Raw genomic sequence first — 16856 nt, 5'->3', positions numbered from 1 at the left:
TGTATGGTGTGGGACTCAAGCATTGATCTACACATCAGCCACATGAGTTCGACCTAGCCTTTGATACAAGACCTGGTCGAATACACTGTTAAAGACAGTGCACCCCCAGAAACCCATCAAATGGGTTCTATGGGCCCAACACTAACCCTAAGTGGTCCCTGGGCAAACCACCTTGTAACACCCAGGGACTGTGGGCAGATGCAAGATTAGCCCATCAGGTATTATCCTCAATGGTCTTACACTCAACCTCTCAGCCCATAATGATCATACACTGCCCGATAAGAGAGGACCTCTCCCTTGGCTGCAAGGAACAGTGTTGCACTCTCCACTTATATGGATCCCGGGAATTAAAACCCTTTTGTAAACATTTTAGAAACCATAATATATATACTTTTATATCTCATATAAAATATATTTTGCAAAACAAATTTCAATGGTTGAAATCGGCTGCCGGCAGTCTTGGTTTCCATCAGTGAGAGTGCATCCCCGATCATTACGTTTGTCCGACAAAGGGGCTGATCCTGTCACTATGATCACCCACTCAGATGAATTCTCGGATTGTCCCAACATACCCAGGTTTTGACCCCCGCTAAGGATCTCACTGATTGGTACATCAAAGACAGCCCGATCCGACACCTAGTGCAGTATCATAATCGAGTGTCAGCCTTGTTTGGATAGGTCTCCCCAGACCGACCCACTGGCTGTGAACTTTCTAAACTAACACGAGTCTCAATAAGTGTCCAGTTTAAGGGTATTACACAGAAACATACCAAGGGAACATGAATCAAATTTGTACTTTTATTCATTTACAATAAACTCATAAAGTACATCAATTTTGATTGAAGCTAAGGGCATACAAAACTGTCTAACAGCTCCCACTTGCACTTAGGTCCAATCAGGTACTAGCCGGAGTCCCATGCTTTCCACGTGTTTCTCAAACACTTTCTGTGTCAGTGGCTTAGTCAATGGGTCTACCACATTCTCCGCTGATGCTACCTCTAGCTATCATCCTCCCGTAGGTCCAGTGTTGTCACACAACAATGGAATGGGTGATGTGCTGAATTCCAAATTCATGAATGAACATCATCATTCATAAGGCAGGATCACTTACGACTTTGCAGACACTCAGGAAACAACACACGATCCTATCGTGAAAATATATCCAGATGTAGACTTTCTATCATCTGGGTCTGACTGGAAATCGGCATCGGTAAACCCTTGGATCTGTAGTGAGCTACCGTCGAATACTAGACAAAACTCTTTTGTCCTTTGAAGGTACTTAAGTATGTTTTTCACAGCAGTCCAATGCTCCTGCCCTGGGTTGGCCTGAAATCTGCTTACTACACTCACTACCTGAGCTATGTCAGGACGAGTGCACAGCATGGCATACATGATGCTCCCTACGGCAGAGGCATAGGGAACGTCTTTCATGCCATCAATCTCCTCAGAAGTCATGGGAGACATCTTTTTGGAGAGAGTGACTCCGTGCCTGAAAGGAACATTTCCTTTCTTGGAGTTTTCCATGCTGTATCTTTTGACTATTTTGTCAATGTAGGCAGATTGGGATAATCCTATTATCCGCTTCGATCTGTCTCTATAGAGTCGAAGACCCAGTATATAGAATGCTTCTCCAAGATCTTTCATTGAAAATTTCTGTGATAACCATACTTTCACCGTAGTTAACATACCTACATCATTCCCAATGAGTAGAATGTCATCTACATACAGAACCAAGAAGGTAACCTTATCTCCACTGTACTTCCTGTAGACACAGGGTTCATCCGGATTCTGCTTGAAGTCAAACGATTTGACGACAGAGTCAAAATGGATGTTCCAACTTCTAGAAGCTTTCTTAAGTCCATAAATGGATCTATTAAGTTTACATACCATGTTTTCCTGACCTGCAGCAATGAAACCTTGCGGCTGCTGCATATAGATATCTTCAATAAGATCTCCATTCAGGAATGCAGTTTTGACATCCATTTGCCAAATCTCATAATCATGGTATGCTGCTACAGCTAGCAGGATCCTAATGGATTTAAGCATGGCCACACGCGAAAAGGTTTCCTCATAATCGATGCCCTTTTTCTGAGTGTACTCTTTCACCACCAGATGAGCCTTGAAGGTCTCAACCTTACCATCGGGGCCCTTCTTCCTCTTGTAAATCCATTTGCAACCGATTGCTTTTACCCCGGAGGGCGGATCTACTAGAGTCCAGACTCCATTGGTCTCCATTGAGTCCATCTCTGCTCTCATGGCCTCCACCCACTTCTGGGAATCTATGTCCAACATAGCTTCTGTGTAAGTCACGGGATCTTCCTCACTAGTCAAGGTTTCCACCAGGTAACTATCCTGGTCATAACCATAACGGACTAGTGGCCTGGATACCCGAGTGGATCTTCTAGGTTGGTCACTACCTGGAACTTGTGGGACATCTCCCACTGCTCCTGAGCTCTCCTCATCAAGAACAACTTCTTGACGATGGGTGTCCAGGATATAGTCAGTTTCCAAGAATTGCGCGTTACGACTGCGGAACACTTTCTGCTCACTTGGGTCATAGAATAGGTAGCCTACAGAGCCTCTTGGGTAGCCTACAAATAGGCAACGACTAGTCTTGGATTCCAACTTGTTTGCATTCATTTTTTTAACATGTGCTGGACAACCCCAAATCTTCAAGTGTCTGACACTTGGTTTCTTTCCGCTCCAAAGTTCATATGGAGTATTCGGAACCGATTTTGTTGGAACCCGATTCAGCACATAAATCGTAGTCTCTAATGCTTAACCCCAAAAGGATGTGGGTAACTCTGAGTGTATGAGAAGCGACCGGACCATATCCAATAAGGTCCTATTCCTCCTCTCCGAAACACCGTTAAGTTGTGGTGTAGTAGGAGGAGCTAATTGTGATACTTTCCCATTGTCCTTTAAGTAGTCCCTGAATTCGTCAGAGAGATACTCGCCACCTCGATCTGATCGAAGGGCCTTAATTTCTCTCCCTAAATGTTTCTCGACCTCTTGTCTAAACTCTTTGAACTTTTCAAAGGATTCAGACTTGTGTCTCATTAGATACACATAACCATATCGTGAAAAATCATCTATGAAGGTGATGAAATACACGTGTTGATTTCGTGTCCTAACACTCAGGGGACCACATACATCAGTATGTATTTGGTCAAGTGTGCCCGTACATCTTTCAGGCTTACCGTTAAATGGCTATTTTGTCATCTTGCCTTGTAGGCAAGGCTCACAGGTGGGAAGATCTTCTACAGTTAGAAAATCCGAAGGACCATCCTTTACCAACCTTGTGATTCGGTCAACACCAATGTGGCCAAGTCGATAATGCCACAGACACGTGGGATTAACTGTATCACGAGCTCTCTTTTTAGGGATTTCAGCCGACGTAGTTTCGGTTATGTTAGTTTCTAGAGAAGGATGTAGAACATAGAGAGCATTCTCCAGTTCCTCGTATGCAATGAATCTGTTGTTTCTTTTAATAGTAATCGTATTACTAAAGAAGACAGAATAACCATCTGCACACAGTTTTGAGACAGAAATCAAAATTTTCCTTAAATTTTGTACATAAAGACAGTCTTTCAGTACAATTATTCCTTCTCTAAAAATTAATTCCACGGTTCCTATGGCTGCGGCTGCAACAGTTGCAGTAGTCCCCAAGAAGAGTGTGACATCTCCTTCACTCCGCCTTCTGCTTACCTTGAACCCCTGCAGTGAGTTACAAGCATGAGTCGAAGCCCCAGAGTCAATACACTAGGAAGCAGAAGCTACCAACAAATTGGTTTCTATAACACAAGTTTCGAAGTTACCTTTCTTGGATTCCAGGTAGGCAGGACAAATCCTTTTCCAGTGGCCGGTCTTCTTGCAGAAGTGACAGGCATCCGCTGCTTTGTCTTTCTTCTGCTTCTTGCTCTTAGTGGCTTTCTTCTGAGGCTTCTTTGCCTTCCTCTTTCCCTTGCCTGTCTTGCCAGCTTCAACAAGCATGGCTACAGGCTCATCCTTTCTAATAATTTCCTCAGCTCTTTGCAACATATTGCTGAGCTCTTGTAAGCTGACATTCAGCTTGTTCATGTTATAGTTCTTGATGAACGGATTAAAGGAAGGAGGCAAAGAGTTAAGGATAGTATCTATATGCGTAGCAAGGTCCAGCCCGGATCCAAGAGCCTCCAGTTCATTGATGTACTCCGTCATCCGAAGGCAATGGTCGTGAACTTGTTGACCCTTGGACATTTGTCCGGTCATGAACTGTTTCAAGACCTTTTGTCGAGTAGAACGATTCTGCTCTTCATACATTGTCCTGAGACTGTCAAATATGTCTTTGGCAAGTTCGATCTGATCGAACTGCCTCTGTATCGGGTTGTCTAAGGAGGCAATGATGTAACACCGGGCAAGGGAGTTTTTCTCCTCCCATTCTTGATAGTCTCTCCTTCGGGCCTCAGAAGCCCTATCACCCGGACACCCCGGGGTAGGATTCTTTGCCACTTTTTCCAGCTTTTCAGAAGCTAGGACCAGCATGAGGTTCTTGTACCAGTTAGCATAGTTTGGGCCCTTCAACTTGTTGTCATCAAGCAGTTTTGCAAAAGATCCGTTTGCCATTTTCTGATAAAAGAGCAAACATCAGTCCACAACCTAATTTGATTCATGTTCATTTCATAGATATGGATTTTAATCTACGATCCATTTCCATTTATTCGTCTCTGAGATTTCCCTCCTCTCTCAGTGACGGAGACTACGGGTTGTCTCTGGAAATGTGGGAAATCACATAAGGTGCATGGAGCCAACTGTTTCAGCTACATAACCCCACCACCTTTCTGTGAAGGATCACATCCACTCATCATATGAGTTTTCCCTTTGGCCTCTGTCAGACAAGGTTCAGAGCCATTTTTAGGTAAACCTTTCTATCTAGTGAGTGCTTACCCATCATATTCGTGATTGCCAAGGTACCTTGAGAGAGTTCCCATTTTCTGGTGATGCCCCTCCCACATCGGTCTATGACGCCCCTATCATCTTATGAAACACTCAGACAAGCCCAACAGCAAATGGATAGCCCATTTTCTGGGCGTTTCCTCATTACTGAAGGACCCATCCTCATGCTAATGATGGAAGGCCTTTAGAGAGTTCATCATATGAATCTCCCTATCACACAGACTCATATTAGCTGGAGGGAACAAAATTATGCCCTAGTTTGATTTAGGTCAAACCAAAGTGGCTCCCACTGACTTTCATAAAGCCAGATTTCGGTGGGCCTTAAATCAGCTAGGGTTCCGCACGCAACCTCTTGATGAGGTGTGGGGCCCACCACTGAGGGAAGTCATCCAATGACCAAAAGGGACACCATGGCAATGATGTGCATTCAGCCATGGTGTGCGCAAGAGCCACTGTCGAATGAGCATGGGCCAAGTACTTATGGCCCATGTACGCTGCACATCACACATCCATACATCACATGCAGGGATAAATTGATCCAATCAATTAATTATCTGTAAGGCCCGTTGGAAGCCCGTTAAAATTCCATAATATTAACCATTAATATTATCTAGGTATATGGGCTGAATTAGGGTTACCCAGTTCGGCCCATATAGCTTTATCCTTTAAAATGGGCTTTTGCAGTTTTAACTATTTAAAACTGGGCCTTTACAAGCTGGGCCGAATTAACCATTTAATTAAATATCAATCCTTAGGCCCATTAGTGGGAAATTAGGGCTGACTTTCAGCCTTGATTAAACCCTAGAATTGTTCCAAACAGTTTTGAACCAATCTTGGTTCGAATGGGTCTAGTGTTTGATCTTTAATTAAATCCTTAATTCAAGAAAATAATCTAAAATTTAATACTGATAAAAGGAAAAACAAGAATCAGTCAAATAGGGCTGTTCGCACAATCCTTCCTGCAAAACAGAGGTTAGATCACAGAAATGCAGTTTCACTAACTGCAAATCGCAGATAGCATTTTTCTTATCTGCGAGATCTCCTTCTCTGCGCCGCCATCTTCGATCCAAAATAAAATAAATAGAAATCCTATTTCTATTAATAATTACATCAGATCAAATACCTATACATTGAGTCTAGAAAAAAAAATTATTTACAGACCCAAAATAAATCAAGAACTACAAAATCGCAGATTCCCTGCGCAAGCCAAAAATTCGATCTCCTCTTGTACGAACAACCCATAAATCAAGAAAATTATAAAGAACAATTCTAAATAATAATCAGATTTATTTAAATTTAATTTTAGATTATTTGCCCATCTGATTTGGGAACAAATTTCCCAAAACCAAATCTGCGCAAATTGGGTAGAACGCCTTCTCCTTAATTGTGCAGGTTCAGATCTGAAACAGAATGGTTCAAGATTTGAACCTGTAGCTCTGATACCATTGAAGGGAATGAGAGATCCATCACATGGACGCCCAAAGATTGCGGAATAAGGGGCGAATTTAAAAAATTTTTCTCTCCCTTCAACTGGGAATCACATTCCCTATTTAGAAAATCACATTTTCAAGGATAAATCTTGAACCTTAAACTGAACTAGATCTGAACCAAAAGGAATGGGAGAGAATGATACCTAATACGGAGAAGCAATATCTCCCAACGAAGGTATTCACGCCCAAGGAAGGATCCAAAGACTGCTCCCACTGAATTGATGTCAAGATCCAATCTTGACTTCTCCCAAAGTTGGAGATCGAACTGGCAAACAGGGCGGCAAGAGCAGGGAGGCGGCAAGAGAGTATTCGCAGGGTGCAGAATTCTCTCTTCTTGATTTCAGCACTAAAGAGGATCTGATGTGTTTCTTAGTCTCTCTCAAGGCTGCCGCCCCCTCCTTCCTTTTGTTAAGTTGAAAAGATCAGCTCCTAATCCCATTAGGAGGTGCTTATCCAAATCATATTTGGATCAGCCTTCTCTTCTAGTGATAAGGATAAACCCTTATCTTATCTGCAGATTAGATTAGCTTTATCCTAATCTTATTAGGAGGTTTCTAGATCTGAATCACATTCAGAACTGGACTCTCTGAGTGGATAGGATCAAGACCCTATCCTAACTGCTAATCCATCTCAGAATTCGCCCCTTTAATTAACTAAATTAATAGCCCAGTTCGAAATGGGCTTTATGCCTATTAAGCTTATGTGCTCACTTAACCTTCCTAACTGCTGCCCAGTTGGGCTTCCTTGTATGGCGTGGGACTCAAGCATTGATCTACACATCAGCCACAAGGGTTCGACCTAGCCTTTGTTACAAGGCCTGGTCCAATACACTATTAAAGACAGTGCACCCCCTGAAACCCATCAAATGGGCTCTATGGGCCCAACACTTACCTTAAGTGGTCCCTGGGCCAAGCCACCTTGTAACACCCAGGGACTATGGGCAGATACAAGATTAGCCCATCAGGTATTATCCTCAATTGTCTTACACTTAACCTCTCAGCCCATAATGATCATACACTGCCCGATAAGAGAGGACCTCTCCCTCGGCTGCAAGGAACAGTGTTGCACTCTCCACTTATATGGATCCCGGGAATTAAAACCCTTTTGCAAACATTTTAGAAACCATAATATATATACTTTTATATCTCATATAAAATATATTTTGCAAAACAAATTTCAACGGTTGAAATCGGCTGCCGGTAGTCTTGGTTTCCATCAGTGAGAGTGCATCCCCGATCATTACCTTTGTCCGACAAAGGGGCTGATCCTGTCACTATGATCACCCACTCAGATGAATTCTTGGATTGTCCCAACATACCCAGGTTTTGACCCCCGCTAAGGATCTCACTGATTGGTACATCAAAAACAGTTCTATCCGACACCTAGTGCAGTATCATAATCGAGTCTAGGGGTCAGGTGTAACTTTTCAGTTTTGCTCATCAATCTCCAAGGTCCAGGGCAATACTGGAAATCTGGTCCAGTTCAAAGATTCAATTAATCCCACACTGTATGTGCCTAGGGTCTCACCCCGGTAGCTGAGACACGCCACCCCAACCGACTTGGTGGCACCACAGTGTCAGCCTTGTCAGGATAGGTCTCCCCAGACCGACCCACTGGCTGTGAACTTTCTAAACTAACACAAGTCTCAATAAGTGTCCAGTTTAAGGGTATTACACAGAAACATACCAAGGGAACATGAATCAAATATGTACTTTTATTCATTTACAATAAACTCATAAAGTACATCAATTTTGATTGAAGCTAAGGGCATACAAAACTGTCTAACATTCGGAGTCCGAAATTGTGAGTTAGGCCCAGATCACTGACTGTCGCCGAAACTGTGCAAAATCACCCGAACTGGCCTGTTTCCTTCCAATTGCCTTCTTTATTTCCTTGAATCGAAATACAAGAGTAATGAGTGCATTTAAGTGCTAAAGTAGTGTAAAAGATTGAAAATTAGGGGACAAAAATAGGGTTCTTTTCAGTCTCATCACTGATGTGACGACAACAAGCTTAAGGGTCCAAACTATGCCGACTGGTACAGGAACCTTATGCTGGTCCTAGCTTTTGAAAAGCTAGACAAAGTGGTAAAGAATCCTGCCTCGGAGCGTCCAGGCGATAAGGCTTCTGAGGCCTGAAGGAAAGACTATCAGGATTGGGAGGAGAAAAACTCCCTTACCCGGTGTTACATCATTGCCTCGGACAACCCAATACAGAGGCAATTCGATCAGATTGAACTCGCCAAGGACATATTGGACATCTCAGGATGATGTATGAAGAGCAGAATCGTTCTACTCGACAAAAGGTCTTGAAACAATTCATAAACGCACAAATGTCCAAGGGCCAACAAGTTCACGACCATTGTCTTCGGATGATGGGATACATCAATGAACTGGAGGCTCTTGGATCCGGGCTGGACCTTGCGACCTAGATAGATGCTATCCTTAATTCTTTGCCTCCTTCCATTAATCCGTTCATTATGAATATAACATGAACAAACTGAATGTCAACTTGCAACAGCTCAACAATATGTTGCAAAGAGCCGAAGAACTGATTAGAAAGGATGATCTTGTAGCTATGCTTGTTGAAGCTAGCAAGACGGGCAAGAGAAAGAGGAAGGAAAAGAAGCCTTAGAAAAAAGCCACTATGGGTAAGAAGCAGAAGAAAGACAAAGCATCGGATGCCTATCACTTCTGCAAGAAGATTGGCCACTGGAAAAGGAACTATCCTGCCTACCTGGAATCCAAGAAGGGTAATTTCGAATCTTGTGTTATAGAAACCAATTTATTTGTAGCTTCTGTGTCCTGGTGTATTGACTCCAGGGCTTCAACTCATGCGTGTAACTCACTGCAGGGGTTCAAGGTAAGCAGAATGCAGAGTGAAGGAGAAGTTACACTCTACTTGGGGACAACTGCAACTGTTGCAGCCACGGCAATAGGAACCGTGGAGTTAATTTTTAGAGAAGGAATAATTATACTGAAAGATTGTCTTTATGTACAAAATTTAAGGAGAAATTTGATTTCTGTGTCAAAACTGTGTGCAGATGGTCTTCCTTACTAATACGATTACTATTAAAAGAAATAACAGATTCATCGCATACGGAGAACTGGAGAACGGTCTCTTTGTTCTACATCCTTCACTAGAAACTAACATAACCGAAACTACATCGGCTGAAATCCCCAAGAAGAGAGCCCGTGATACAGTTAATCCCATGTGTCTGTGGCATTACCGACTTGGTCATAATGGTGTTGACCGAATCACAAGGTTGGTAAAGGATGGTGCTTTGGATTTTCTAATTGTAGAAGATCTTTCCACCTGTGAGCCTTGCCCACAAGGCAAGATGACGAAACGACCATTTAACGGTAAGACTGAAAGATGTACAACCATACTTGACCTAATACATACTGATGTATTTGGCCACCTGAGTGTTAGGACACGAAATCAAAACATGTATTTCATCACCTTCGCAGATGATTTCTCACCATATGGTTACGTGTACCAAATGAGACACAAGTCTGAATCCTTTGAAAAGTTCAAAGAGTTTAGACAAGAGATCGAGAAATAGTTGGGGAGAGAAATTAAAACCCTTCGATATAATTGAGGTGGCGAGTATCTCTCTGACAAATTCAGAGACTACTTAAAGGACAATGGGATAGTATCACAATTAGCTCCTCCTGCTACACCACAACTTAACGGTGTTTCAGAGAGGAGGAATAAGACCTTATTGCAGACAAGTTGGAATCCAAGACCAGTCGTTGCCTATTTGTAGGCAACCCAAAAGGTTTTGTAGGTTACCTTTTCTATGACCCAAGTGAGTAGAAAGTGTTCTGCAATCAAAATGCCCAATTCTTGGAGACCGATTACATCCTGGACACGCATTGTCAGGAAATTGTTCTTGATGAGGAGAGCTTAGGAGCAGTGGGGGATGTCCCACAAGTTCCAGGTAGTGACCAACATAGAAGATCCACTCAGGTATTCAGGCCACCAGACCTTTATGGTTATGACTAGGATAGTTACCTGATGAAAACCATGACTAGTGAGGCGGATCCCGTGACTTACGCAGAAACTATGTTGGACATAGATTCCTATAAGTGGGTGGAGGCCATGAGAGTAGAGATGGACTCAATGGAGACCAATGGAGTCTGGACTCTAGTAGATCTGCCCTCCTAGGTAAAAGAAATCGGTTGCAAATGGATTTACTAGAGGAAGAAGGGCCCTGATGGTAGGGTTGAAACCTTCAAAGATCGTTTGGTGGCGAAAGGGTACACTCAGAAAGAGGGCATCGATTATGAGGAAACCTTTTTGCCTGTGGCCATGCTTAAATCCATTAGGATCATGCTAGCTGTAGCAGCATACCATGATTATGAGATTTGGCAGATGGATGTTAAAACTGCATTCCTGAATGGAGATCTTACTAAAGATATCTATATGTTGTAGCCGCAAGGCTTCATAGCTATGGGTCAGGAAAACATGGTATGTAAACTCAATAGATCCATTTATGGACTTAAGCAAGCTTCTAGAAGTTGGAATATCCGTTTTGACTCTGCTATCAAATCATTTGACTTCAAGTAGAATCCGGATGAACCCTGTGTTTACAGGAAGTACAGTGGAGATAAGGTTACCTTCTTGGTTATGTATGTAGATGACATTCTACTCATTGGGAATGATGTAGGAATGTTGACTACGGTGAAAGTATGGCTTTCACAGCAATTATCCATGAAAGATCTTGGAGAAGCCTCCTATATATTGGGTCTTTGACGCTATAGAGATAGATCGAAGTGGATAATAGGATTATCCCAATCTGCCTACATTGACAAAATAGTCAAAAGATACAATATGGAAAACACCAAGAAAGGAAATGTTCTTTTTAGGCACGGAGTCACTCTTTCCAAGAAGATGTCTCCCTATACTTCTGAGGAGATCGATGGCATGAAACTTGTGTTAGTTTTAAATGTTCACAGCCATTGGATAATTCTGGGGAGATTTATCCTGCCAAGGCTGATACTGATGTGCCACCAAGTGTTGGGATGGCTTGTTTCTGTCATCAGGGTAAGACCCAAGGCACATGCAGTATGGGATTGCTTGAACCCTTAAACTGGACCAGATTTCTAGTATTGCCCTACACCTTAGAGACAGATGGGAAAAACTGGAAAGTTTCACCTGACCACTAGACTCGATTATGACACATCACTAGGTGTCGGATCGGGCTGTCTTTGATGTGTCAATCACTGAGATCCTTAGTGGGGGTCAAAACATGGACATGTTGAGGCTGTTTGAGAATTCATCTGAGTGAGTGGTCATAGTGACAGGATCAGCCCCTTTGTCGGACAATGGTAATGATCGGGAATGCACTCTCTCTGATGGAAACCAAACTGCCGGCAGTTGATTTCAATCGTTGGAATTTTGTTTTGCAAAATTAATATATATATATATATATATATATATATATATATATATGTATATGTACAGTTTCAAAAGGTTTACAAAAGGTTTTAATTCTCGGGATCCATGTGAGTAGAGAGTGCGGCACTGTTCCTTGCAGCCGAGGGAGAGGTCTTTTCTTGTCGGGCAGTGCTTGATCATTAAGGGCTGAGAGGTTAAATGTAAGACCATTTAGGATAATACTTGATGGGATAATCTTGCAACTGCCCACAGTCCCTGGGTTTTTATAAGATGGCTTGGCACAGGGACCACTTAATGTAAGTGTTGGGCCCATAGGGTCCATGTGATGGGCTCAAGGGGTCACTAAGTCTTTCAGTGAATTCGGCTGGGCCTTGTAATAAAGGCTGGGCCGAACCCATGTGGCTGGTGTGTAGATCAATGCTTGGGTCTGATATTTGATCTCTCACAGACTCCAGAGAGAAGAGACAGTTCTGCCCTCTTCGTCCATGGACTTCTCCTCCTTCACCCGCTGCCACTACCTGTTGGAAGATTGGATCTTTGCAGCAACAGGAACCAAGAAAGCAGTTCTTGACAATAGTCTTGCAAGAAAGACACTAGGACTCGGTGTTCAAGGTTTCCAGAGGGTTCTTGTGAAGAATCCAGTGTGTAGGATGCACCCTGCTGGTTCTGTTCCATCCACAGTGTGTCATCTTCAGCAGGAGCGGATCTTGGTTACTTCTTTGGGCTTGAACACCAACTTTGGGAGATATTATTTCTCCGGATCAGGTATAATCCTTCCTGTTTCTTTTTGGTTCAGATCTGGTTTGTTTATGGTTCAAGTAGGATCCTTGAATAATGTATTCTAAATTTAGGGAATATGATTCCCAGTGGGAAGAAGGTAGGAAATTTTTTATGAAATTTGCCCTCCATTCTGCACCCTTCTTGGCATCCATTAGATGGATCCTACCATTCTTTCAGTGGTATCAGAGCTATAGGTTTGAATCTTGAACCAAAATAAAATCAGATCTGACCCTGCGTAGATGAACAGAAAATGTTCTACCAAGATCTGCGCAGATTGCTTTCTTTTTTTCAAGAAATGGTTTCTTGTTAAGGGCGCTTGATCAGAAATTAATTTTGTTAAATCCAAAAATTTATTTAGAATTGTTCTTTATTTATTTTTGATTTAATGGATTGTTCCAACCTGAAGATCGCAATGCAGATTTGGCGCAGATAGTCTGCGCACCCTTTTTTCTTCCTTTTATTATTATTCGGTATGTAAATATTTTTTTTTTATTTTTGTAGACTGAATGTATAGGATTTGATCAAGAATGTAATTAATTAATAGAAACAAGATTTTTGTTTTATTTATTTTCTTGATTAAAGAAGAAGGAAGAAGATGGCGGCACTGGAGATTCGCAGATGGAGAAATCGCCTACTGCGATTTATAGTTTATGAAACTATAACTTTTGTGTTGAACCTCTATTTTGTAGGTTGTACGAACAGTCCATATTTTGATTTGTGATTGTCTAAAATCAAAAATTATTAATTTCAGATCACTCTTGAATTAATTCTTGAATTGAAAATCAGTTTTGGACCATTTCGGACTAGATTGGACCAAAACTGTTTGGACCGAATCTGAGATTCGAAAGGGGCTGTTTTTCAGTCCATATTTCTCACACTGATTATTCCAAATCTGATTTTCTATTACAGGGATTAATTTGGCCCACCTGTAAAGCCCAATTTTAAAGGGTTAAAACTGCAAAAGCCCATTATTGTGAGAAAAGCTGTATGGGCCGAACTGCTAACTGCAATTCAGCCCATACACCTAGTAAACATTAATTGTTAATGCTTTAAGTTTTAAATGGGCCATTCGATGGGCTTTACAGCAGTTAATTGATTGGATCAATTCTTCCTTTACATGTGATGTTTGGATGTGAGATGTGCTGCGACCATGGGCCATAAGCACCTGGCCAATGTTAATTCGTTAGTGGCTCTTGCGCACACCATGGCTGAATGCACATCATTGCCATGGTGTCCCTTAAGGTCATTGGACGACCCCTCTCTACTTGGTGGGCCCCACAACCCTAAAAAGGGATGCGTACGGAACCCCTAGCTGATTGAGGCCAACTAGAAATCTGACTTTATGAAAGTCAGTGGGAGCCACTTTGGTTTGACCTAAATTAGAACTAGGGCATAATTTTGTTCCCTCCAAGGAAATATGAGTGCGTGTGATAGGGAGATCCATTTGATGGACTCTCTAAAGGCCTTCCGTCATTAGCACAATGATGGGTCCATCAGTAATGAGGAAACACACCATAAAATTGGGCTATCCATTTGTTGTTGGATCTGTTAGAGTGTTTCATTAGATAATAGGGGCATCATAGACCGATGTGGGAGGGGCTTCACCAGAAAATGGGAACTCTGTCAAGGTACCTTGGCGTAACCTGAATATGATGGGTGTGCACTCATTGGACAGAAAGGTTTACTTGAAAATGGCTCTGAACCTTGTCTGATAGAGGCCAAAGGGAAACTCATCTGATGAGTGGATATGATCCGTCACAGAAAGGTGGTGGGGTTATGCAACTGAAACAGTTGGCTTCACGCACCCTATGTGATTTCCCACATTTCTAGAGACATTCTGTCGTCTCCGTCACTAAGAAGGGAGGGAAAATCTCAGAGATGAATAAATGGGAATGGAACATAGATTAAAAGCCATATCTATGTAGGTAACATGAATCAAACTAAGGTTGTGGACTAATGTTTTTACTGTTTTATCAAAAAATGGCAAATAGTCAATTTGCAAGGCTTCTAGACGATAACAAGCTTAAGGGCCCAAATTATGCCGACTGGTAAAGAAATTTTATGCTGGTCCTAACTTCTAAAAAATCAGATCAGGTGGTGAAAAATCCTACCCCAGAACGTCCGGGCGATAGGGCTTCTGAGACCCGTAGGAGGGACTACCAAGATTGGGAGGATAAGAACTCCCTAGCCCGCTGCTTTGTCATTGCCTCATTAGACAACTCAATACAGAGGCAATTCGATCAGATCAAACTAGCCAAGGACATATTGGACAGTCTAAGTACAATGTATGAAGAGTAGAACTGTTCTACTCGACAAAAGGTCCTGAAATTGTTCATGACCACGCAGATGTCCAAGGGGCAGAAAGTTCATCACCATTGTCTTCGGACGATGGGTACATTAACGAACTTGAAGCTCTTGGGTCCGGGCTAGATCTTGGCACGCAAGTGGATGCCATCCTGAATTCTTTGCCCTCTTCCTTCAATGCGTTCACTATGAACTACAATATGAATAAGCTGAATGTCAGCGTCTAGAAACTCAACAATATGTTGCAGAGGGCCGAGGATGTTTTAAAGAAGGATGAGCCTGTGGTTATGCTTGCTGAAGCTAACAAATCGGGCAAGAAAAAGAGAAAGGCAAAGAAGCCCAGAAGAAAGCTGCCAAACCCAAGAAGCAGAAGAAGAACGAGGCATCTGATGTCTATCACTTCTGTAAACAGACCGGACTTGAAGAGGAACTGTCCTGCCTACCTGGAATCTAAGAAAGGTAACATCGAAACTTGTGTCATAGAAACTAACATGTTAGTTACTTTTGTGTCCTGGTGTGTTGACTCCGGGGCTTCAACTCATGCGTGTAACTCACTGCAAGGGTTCAAAGTTAGCAGAAGACTGAGTGATGGTGAAGTGACACTATTCTTGGGAACGACTGCAAGTGTTGCAGCTGCGGCGATAGGAACTGTAGAATTAGTTTTTAGAGGAGTCCTTGTACTTAAAGATTGTCTTTATGTACAGAACTTGAGAAGAAAATTAATTTTTGTTTCTAAACTATGTGCTGATGGATATACTATTTATGAGGAAACCTTTTCACTCGTGGCCATGCTTAAATCGATTAGGATCCTGCTAGCTGTAGCAGCATACCATAACTACGAGATTTGGCAAATGGATGTCAAAACCGCATTAATGAATGGAGATCTTAGTGAAGATATCTACATGCAGCAGCCGCAAGGCTTTATTGCTGCTGGTCAGGAGCATATGGTATGTAAACTCAACAGATCCATATATGGACTTAAGCAGGCTTGTTGGAGTTGGAACATCCGTTTTGATTCTACCGTCAAAACATTTGACTTTGAGCAGAATCCGGATGAGCCCTGTGTTTACAGGAAGTCCAGTGGGGATAAGATTACTTTTTTAGTATTGTACATGGACGATATCCTACTCATTGGGAATGATGCAGGAATGTTGACTTCGGTCAAGGTATGGCTATCATAGCAGTTCTCCATGAAAGATCTTGGAGAAGCTTCATATATACTGGGTCTTCGACTCTATAGAGATAGATCGAAGCGGATAATTCGATTATCCCTGGCTGCTTACATTGACAAAATTGTCAAAAGGTACAGCATGGAAAACTCAAAGAAAGGAAATGTTTCTTTCAGACATGGAGTAACTCTCTGCAAGAAGATGTCACCCAAGAATTTTGAGGAGATTGAGGGCATGAGAGATGTTCCCTATGCCTCAGCCGTAGGGAGCATCATGTATGCCATGCTGTGCACTCGCCCGGACATAGCTCAAGTGGTGAGTGTGGTAAGCAGATTCTAGGCTAACCCAGGGCAGGAGCATTGGACTGCTGTGAAGAACATACTTAAATACCTTCGAAGGACAAAAGAGTTTTGTCTGGTATTCGATGGTAGTTCACTACAAGTTCTGGGGTATACCGATGTCGATTTTCAGTCGGATCAAGATGATAGAAAGTCTACGTCTGGGTATGTTTTCACGATAGGATCATGTGCTGTTTGCTAGAAAAGCAACCAACCGAAGTCCATTGCAGACTCCACAACCGATGATGAGTACATTTCCGCAAGTGAAGCTACCAAGGAAGCCGTGTGGATGAAGAAATTCATACACGAATTGGGAGTAATTCCATCCTGCACATCACCCATCCCGTTGTTGTGTGTCAACAATGGATCGATCGCCCAGGCTAAAGAGCCTCGGGCCCACTTGAAGTCAAAGCACATCGAGGGGAAGTACCGTGTAC

Source organism: Nelumbo lutea, chromosome 1 (assembly GCF_056320005.1).
Source record: "Nelumbo lutea isolate HS-2025 chromosome 1, American lotus-T2T, whole genome shotgun sequence".
Taxonomy (NCBI): domain Eukaryota; kingdom Viridiplantae; phylum Streptophyta; class Magnoliopsida; order Proteales; family Nelumbonaceae; genus Nelumbo; species Nelumbo lutea.
This window is presented reverse-complemented; position numbering follows the sequence as displayed.